Consider the following 8,927-nt stretch of genomic DNA (forward strand, 5'->3'; position numbering starts at 1 on the left):
ACTGTACCAGGCCACTGACTGCTCACTGTACCAGGCCACTGACTGCTCACTGTACCAGGCCACTGACTGCTCACTGTACCAGGCCACTGACTGCTCACTGTACCAGGCCACTGACTGCCCACCATACCAGGCCACTGACAGCTCTCCGTACGAGGCCACTGACTGTCCACTGGACCAGGCCACTGACTGCCCACTGTACCAGGCCACTGACTGCCCACTGTACCAGGTCACTGACTGCTCACTGTACCAGGCCACTGACTGCCCACTGTACCAGGCCACTGACTGCCCACTGTACCAGGCCACTGACTGCCCACTGTACCAGGTCACTGACTGCTCACTGTACCAGGCCACTGACTGCCCACTGTACCAGGCCACTGACTGCTCACTGTACCAGTCCACTGACTGCCCACTGTACCAGGCCACTGACTGCCCACCATTCCAGGCCACTGACAGCTCTCCGTACCAGGCCACTGACTGTCCACTGGACCAGGCCACTGACTGCTCACCGTACCAGGCCACTGACTGCCCACTGTACCAGGCCACTGACAGCTCTCCGTACCAGGCCACTGACTGTCCACTGGACCAGGCCACTGACAGCTCTCCGTACCAGGCCACTGACTGTCCACTGGACCAGGCCACTGACTGCTCACTGTACCAGGCCACTGACTGCTCACCGTACCAGGCCACTGACTGCTCACCGTACCAGGCCACTGACTGCTCACCGTACCAGGCCACTGACTGCTCACCGTACCAGGCCACTGACTGCCCACCGTACCAGGCCACTGACTGCTCACCGTACCAGGCCACTGACTGCTCACCGTACCAGGCCACTGACTGCTCACCGTACCAGGCCACTGACTGCTCACCGTACCAGGCCACTCACTGCCCACCGTACCAGGCCACTGACTGCTCACTGTACCAGGCCACTGACTGCTCACCGTACCAGGCCACTGACTGCTCACCGTACCAGGCCACTGACTGCCCACCGTACCAGGCCACTGACTGCTCACCGTACCAGGCCACTGACTGCTCACCGTACCAGGCCACTGACTGCCCACCGTACCAGGCCACTGACTGCTCACCGTACCAGGCCACTGACTGCTCACTGTACCAGGCCACTGACTGCCCACCGTACCAGGCCACTCACTGCCCACCGTACCAGGCCACTCACTGCCCACCGTACCATGCCAGTAAACAGAAAGTCAGCACACTCTCTATATATCTGGTGCAGTAGTTGGACAGTATCCTGGTGTTGACATTCAGTTGTCTCAGTCTGGTGCAGTAGTTGGACAGTATCCTGGTGTTGACATTCAGATGTCTCAGTCTGGTGCAGTAGTTGGACAGTATCCTGGTGTTGACATTCAGTTGTCTCAGTCTGGTGCAGTAGTTGGACAGTATCCTGGTGTTGACATTCAGTTGTCTCAGTCTGGTGCAGTAGTTGGACAGTATCCTGGTGTTGACATTCAGTTGTCTCAGTCTGGTGCAGTAGTTGGACAGTATCCTGGTGTTGACATTCAGATGTCTCAGTCTGGTGCAGTAGTTGGACAGTATCCTGGTGTTGACATTCAGTTGTCTCAGTCTGGTGCAGTAGTTGGACAGTATCCTGGTGTTGACATTCAGTTGTCTCAGTCTGGTGCAGTAGTTGGACAGTATCCTGGTGTTGACATTCAGTTGTCTCAGTCTGGTGCAGTAGTTGGACAGTATCCTGGTGTTGACATTCAGTTGTCTCAGTCTGGTGCAGTAGTTGGACAGTATCCTGGTGTTGACATTCAGTTGTCTCAGTCTGGTGCAGTAGTTGGACAGTATCCTGTGCAGGAGGTACAGTCGTTGTCACTTTTTATTGATGTTCTGAGAGATGGCATGTAAAGAGAGTGTGCTGTCCATGATGGTTCCCAGGTACTTAAAACTCTCCATCTCTTCACCACCCAGGACTAGGTGGCTCACTGGGTCTGCCTTCCTCTGGAAATCAATAAGCAATATTTTTGTTTTTTTATGTGAGATTGTTGTTATGGCAACAGTCATGAACCATGTTATCTTCTGTTTGGAAATGTAGTGTGTCATCCAAGAGGTCGACATAGGCAGTGTTATCTGCATATTTCACTGCCAAGAACCTCAGGTCATTGGTGTATATGCAGAATAGCCCTGGAGAGATGACAGTTCCTTGGGGGGAACTGGTAGACGTACACAGAGGAAGGGATGTTGTGTTGTTGAACTTGACATACTTCCCCCTGTAAAGCAGGAAGTCCAGCACCCGCAAGGTAATGCTGGGGTCCACCTGTAGGTGGGAGAGTTTGTGGTGAGGCTGTTAAAAGCAAAGAAGAACTCCAGCAAAAAGATGCACACATAATGGTGAGGCCTCCCCAGGTGTGTCACGGCACTGTGGATCACCGTCAAGACTGCATCCTTCACTGATCTGTTCTTCCTGCATGCATACTGCATTGGGTCAAGGGCTCCACCCATGTGAGACCTGAGACGTGTGAGTATCATGACTACCATGATGCACTAAGGTGCAGGTTCCTCTCTTCGCCAACAGAGGTCACAGCAAACACATTTTTCTCAATTGTCCTCATATGCTCCGTTCACAGCAGTGTTGAGTGGACAGCAGACAGGCAAGGCTGTTCAGGCGTTGCTGCAATCCCTGATGATACGGATATGACACTTCTGTCATTTATTTATGATGTTTTTTTTAGGCTGTTTGAGTCACACAGTCAGCGCTGTTTATCCTGAGGCCCAGGGCAGGCAAGCTAACAGAGCTGGGTCCTCAGCTGACCTCCATTAACTCTGACATCCTCTTATTCTTATTTATTGAGGCACTGAGTGTTTATTTCCACCATTTTTGCCCTTGCCTTCCTGTTCATTTTCCTGTTGGTCTGTTAGATTAGGAGGAACAAAGAGTTGTGTGTACGTGCGTGCCTGCGTGCAAGTGCCTGCGTGAGAGAGTGCGTGTGAATGGTGAAGATTTGTATGGGTGTGGAGAGAGAGACCATGGCAAGATAAGGGCAATGCCATGAAGGAGGGTGGTTATGTTAGGGTATGGCTAGTGGAGATCTCACTCACCACCAGAACAAGCATCTGGGTGATTCTCACAAACTTGGTATTACTCTTGGTAAATGTAGAAAATATATATATTTTTTGTAATGGATAAAATAGCATCTTAAATTATTGTATATGTTAAATTAATCATCTTAACTGTTCAGATTGAATGATTTCTACACATTTGACCAAACCATGCACAAAAAAACCTCATTACCGTTACACTTGTTGTAACGGCGTTCTTCTATCTCCTCCTCTGATGAAGAGGTAGAATAAGGATCGGACCAAAATGCAGCGTGGTGGTTACTCATGTTCTTTAATGAAGAATAGCGATACATGAAATAACTATAAATATACGAAACAACAAACGGAACGTGAAAACCTATACAGCCTGTCTGCTGAATAACTAACACAGACAGGAACAATCACCCACGAAAACACTCACAGAATATGGCTGCCTAAATATGGTTCCCAATCAGAGACAACGATAAACACCTGACTCTGATTGAGAACCGCCTCAGGCAGCCATAGACTAATTAGACACCCCACAAAACCCCAAGACAAAAAACACACCACAATAACCCATGTCACACCCTGGCCTGTCCAAATAGATAAACAAAACACAAAATACTAAGACCAAGGCGTGACACTTGTAAAGTTAGAAAAAAAACATAGCAAGGTGAAAATGTAGCAAATGTTTTGCTAATGCTAATTACATTTTTGAAATTGTATCAGTTATCTCATTACCGTAATGTGCCTCATGTTCATAACCTGGATTTGTTTTATTATTATTTCTGTTTTAAATTATTATTAAAAATAAAGAGCAAATTGCACATTTTATGCATAGGTCAAATATTTTGATTTCAGTAATATTATTCAAGGAATATTTTATCATTGATGATGCATGTCGGTAATGAGATCAATGTTATGCTAGATGAGAGACCGCATTACGGTAATGAGCAAATGAGCAAACGGTACTTCGTCAAGATCATTTTTTTACCATATTAACTGAAGCGGTGTAAAAAATGGATTGTATAGCTCAATATCTTTTTCTGGTCCGCATTAGCTATTGAAGAAGCAGCTTCCTGGGGTCCACACAAAACATAGAACATGACAAAATGCAGAACACTAAGGGACAGGAACAACAATACACATTTTAACTAAGAACACTACGACTAAAAAACAATACGACTATTTTAGAAGTAATAAGAAGAAGAAAGTGAAAATAAAGAAAAGTGAAGAAATGAATAATACTAAGAGTGGTGTATGTGTGTGTCTCCGCATTGTTTTTCATTGCTTGCCTGAGAGGTGGCAGGTAGCCTAGTGGGTAGAGTAACCGAAAGGTTGCTGGATCAAATCCCTGAGCTGACAAGGTAAACAATTGTCATTCTGCCCCTGAACAAGGCAATTAACCCACTGCTCCCTGGTAGGCCATCATTGTAAATAAGAAATAGCTCTTAACTAACTTGCCTAGTTAAATAAATAAATGAAACCTGAGGTGGAAGAGAATTCCATGTAGTCATTTCCCTATACTGTACTGTGTGCCTCCCAGCCTCTCTTGGGGACTGTTAAGAGACCCTTAATTGCGTGTCTTGTGGGGTATGTATAGGTTTTGAGCTGTGTGTTAACTTGGCTGAACAGACAATTCTGTACTTTCAGCACATCAATACTTCTTACAAAGACCAGCAGTGATGCAGTTAATCTCTCTTCCACTCTGAACAAGGAGAGTCTGACCTGCACGTTATTGACATGTGTACATTTGAGGGCCAGACGTTCTGTTCTGAGCCAGCTACAGCTTTTTTACTAAATGCAGACTGGCAGCTCTGGCTGCTCCATGCAGCCACACCTGACCATACAAATGCGACAAAGCCAGAGCTTGCAGGACTAGGTTGGTTGTGATGTTAAAAAGCAGAGGATCTCTTTATCACAGACAAACCTCTCCCCGTCTAACTCAGTGTTTTGTTTAGCAGTGGTGGGAGGTGAAACAGTCATTGAAGGTGTTAAGGGTGGTGATTGTTATGATTTTTTTTTCCCTTCAGGTTTTCACTTTTCTAATAGAAAAACTCAATTGGATAACAATGCTTAAACCAGATCCGGAGAAGAAGAAAATAAACATTTAAATGTTGAGTGTAGTTACCGTTTCATTTAAGTGTGCATGCACCTAGCACTGTTGTTTGGTTATCTGCTGCGCACATAGTGTGATGGAGTTATATTGCACATGCATCAGAAACGGTTTTAATCATTGCCATAACTGAACTTCTTATTACTGTAACAGACCACCATATGGCATGGTAATGAGAATTGGGCATTATGGTAATGAAACAGCAGTGGGGTCAAACCTTAGAACCCAGTTCCTACATGTGGTCCTTCTGTAGCACAGTTGGTAGAGCATGGCGCTTGTAACGCCAGGGTAGTGGGTTCGATTCCCGGGACCACCCATACGTAGAATGGATGCACACATGACTGTAAGTCGCTTTGGATAAAAGCGTCTGCTAAATGGCATATATATTTGAATATAAACCTTTTTTTCAAACAAAACTACACTATTTTATGTCTGTGACTCTTAGGATGACAAATCAGAGCAAGATTACTGAATGTAAGTACATTATTTACATTCAGAGGTGAATGTACAGTTGAAGTCGTAAGTTTACATACACCTAGCCTTCCACAAGCGTCTCACAATAAGTTGGGGGAATTTTGACCTATTCCTCCTGACAGAGCTGGTATAACGCAGTCAGGTTTGTAGGCCTCCTTGCTCGCACACGCTTTTTCAGTTCTGCCCACACATTTTCTATAGGGTTGAGGTCAGGGCTTTGTGATGGCTACTCCAATACCTTGACTTTGTTATCCTGAAGCCATTTTGCCACAACTTTGAAAGTATGCTTGGGATTTGGAAGAACCATTTGCAACCAAGCTTTAATTTCCCGACTGCTGTCTTGAGATGTTGCTTCAATATATCCACATAATTTTCCTCCCTCATGATGCAATCTATTTTGTGAAATGCACAAGTCCCTCCTGCAGCAACCCCCCAACATGATGCTGCCACCCACGTGCTTCACTGTTGGGATGGCGTTCTTCGGCTTGCAATCCTCCCCCTTTTTCCTTCAAACATGAAGATGGTCATTATGGCCAAACAGTTATATTTTTGTTTCATCAGACCAGAGGACATTTCTCCAAAAAAGTATGATCTTTGTCTCCATGTGCAGATGCAAACCGCAGTCTGGCTTTTTTATGGCGGTTCTGGAGCAGTGGCTTCTTCCTTGCTGAGCGGCCTTTCAGGTTACGTCGATATAGGATTCATTTTACTGTGGATATAAATACTTTTCTACCTGTTTCCTCCAGCATCTTCACAAGGTCCTTTGCTGTTGTTCTGGGATTGATTTGCACTTTTCGCACCAAAGTACGTTCATCTCTAGGAGACCAGAACGCGTCTCCTTCCTGAGCGGTATGATGGCTGCATGGTCCCGTGGTGTTTATACTTGCGTACTATTGTTTGTAAAGATGAACATGGTACCATAAGGCATTTGGAAATTGCTCCCAAGGATGAACCAGACTTGTGGAGGTCTACCATTTTTTTCTGAGGTCTTGGCTGATTTCGTTTGATTTTCCCATGTTGAGGCACTCAACTCATGTTGAGTTTGAAGGTAGGCCTTGAAATACATTCACAGGTACATCTCCAATTGACTCAAATTATGTCAATTAGCCTATCAGAAGTTTCTAAAGCCTTGACATAATTTTCTGGAATTTTCCAAGCTGTTTAAAGCACGGTCAACTTAGTGTATGGAAACTTCTGACCTACTAGAATTGTGATATAGTGAATTATAAGTTAAATAATCTGTCTGTAAACAATTGTTGGAAATGACCTGTGTCATGCACAAAGTAGATGTCCTAACCAGACTTACCACAACTATAGTTTGTTAAAAATACATTTGTGGAGTGGTTGAAAAACAGGTTTTATTGACTCCAATCTAAGTGTATGTAAACTTCCGACTTCAACTATATCAAACCAGTTGCCGTGATAAAAGTGTTTTGTTGTTGTGCAGTGTCCTCAAACAATAACATGGTCTTTTTTTCTGTAATAGCTAATGTAAATTAGACACTGCAGGTTAGATTAACAAGAATTTGAGCTTTCTGCCAATATAAGACATGTCTATGTCCCGGAAATTTAGCTGTTGTATACAACGTTTTCTAGTCACATTATTGCATATTACGCAACAGCCAGTTTTTGGTTACTGCATGAGGATGGTGTTATTTAATAGTTTTGACGTCTTCACTAGTATTCTAAAGTGTAGAAAATATTAAAAATAAAGAAAAACCCTTGAAAGAGTAGGTGTGTCCAAACTTTTGACTGGTACTGTATTTATTGAATATTATATGAATCCTATACATTAAAAAAGCCAATTAATGTGCAATCAAATAGCCTAATCAAATAATATTTCAACAAAATAATTTAAATCATATTTCTTGTGCTTTTTGAGGTGGAACAACTATCCTTCAGAAACCCTTTCATCGGTTTCAAGAAAAGATACATAGGGATTAACCAACTTGCATATGTCACTGATATTGATATTGAATTGACCATGGCATAGAGCATTATAAAATTCATAGACTGGGTGGGGACTGGACTTGTGAAACCGGATGAATGTGTCTATGTAAAGTCTGGCTCTTAAGATTAGGTGGGGACTGACAGACTGGGAGAATGATGGAGACAGTGAAATATTTGGCAAAAGGAAATTGCCCCTCCCCCCTCCCTCTCCCTTTCAGTTGCCCGGTAGACAAGGACACACACACACCCCAGCTGCTTCGGTAGCCAAGGACCACCATCTTCATCTGCCCTTCCCTGCAGGGGAATCCACCCCCTGCCCAGTCCCCCTCCACTCCACCTTCCAGCCTTCACAGGAGGAAAGACATGTTCCAAGAACACTAGACAGGAGCAGCCTGGACTAGGACACACAGGCCTTCCATGCCTTTTCTTTCTTTGTGGGTTGTAGTCTAATGCCTGTCTTTTCTGAGGGTGTATCTAATACATCTCCATGTTCTTCTCCTGATCAGACAGTTGAAACCAAGGACCATTGTCTCCATCTCCCCCTCCCTGCGGGGAATCTACACACCCTGCACAGCACAGGAGGAACAACATGTGCCAAGAATACCAGGCAGCAGCCAACCAAGACCCGGACAAGTCCAGTTGGAGAGGCAGCTGCTACAAACCTCCTCTAAGGGCTGCTCAGTCTTCACAGAGAAACCCAGACAGTTGGTGGGGGAGATGATAGTATGTGCGGTGTATGCTGAAAACTATGAAGTTGAGACCATGAAAACGGTATGAAATGCAACGGCACAGCTATCAATGGAATATGGAATTAGAGGCTCCAATATAGAATTGACAGTATCTTATTCCCGAATTCCACGTCTGTCTTTTTATTGGCTATCACCACACCACCAGCCTTCCAAAGCTGTGATACTTCAAAGTCTGGCATTTCTCTGCTACTTCCATGTCTTCTGGTTACACAGTACACACCCACACACATTTCAAGAGTTGCCAACCATTTTCATTTGATGGAGGCTGGCCTCCTCCTAGTTCCGATGCTAAATGATGTAGTCACAGACTGTAGACTTATTTACTGTGTGCCCAGACTACCTATACTACAGCGTTTCAGATGCATGTTCTGTTTGATAATTTGAGAAACACAGCCTAGTCCTTGTTTAACCCTGGCTTTCTGGAAAATATCTGAAGCATTTTATTATTTCTATTTGAAAACTGTGTATTGCCATGGAAGGGCCTAGAGGGCGAGACCTCCTTGCTTAAGCAGATATTGTTCCCGATTTAGCCTGGGAGTTCCCGGCAGTCGAAGATAGCTGACAGATTACCAGTATGTCAAACAGAGCAGACACTGAAC

The 8,927-nt window shown here is 44.7% G+C and overlaps 1 long non-coding RNA gene across 1 annotated transcript in view; it reads left to right on the forward strand.

Annotated features, from left to right (window-relative positions):
* LOC127915876 (uncharacterized) overlaps positions 1-8,400 on the forward strand; it is a 36,038-nt gene extending 27,638 nt beyond the window's left edge. The window contains exon 3 of the long non-coding RNA XR_008092707.1: positions 8,086-8,400. This is a non-coding gene — a long non-coding RNA (uncharacterized LOC127915876). The remainder of the gene's footprint in view (positions 1-8,085) is intronic.
* The last annotated feature ends 527 nt before the right edge of the window (positions 8,401-8,927 follow it).

This window comes from Oncorhynchus keta, chromosome 35, assembly GCF_023373465.1.
Source record: "Oncorhynchus keta strain PuntledgeMale-10-30-2019 chromosome 35, Oket_V2, whole genome shotgun sequence".
In the NCBI taxonomy this organism is placed as follows: Eukaryota; Metazoa; Chordata; class Actinopteri; order Salmoniformes; family Salmonidae; genus Oncorhynchus; species Oncorhynchus keta.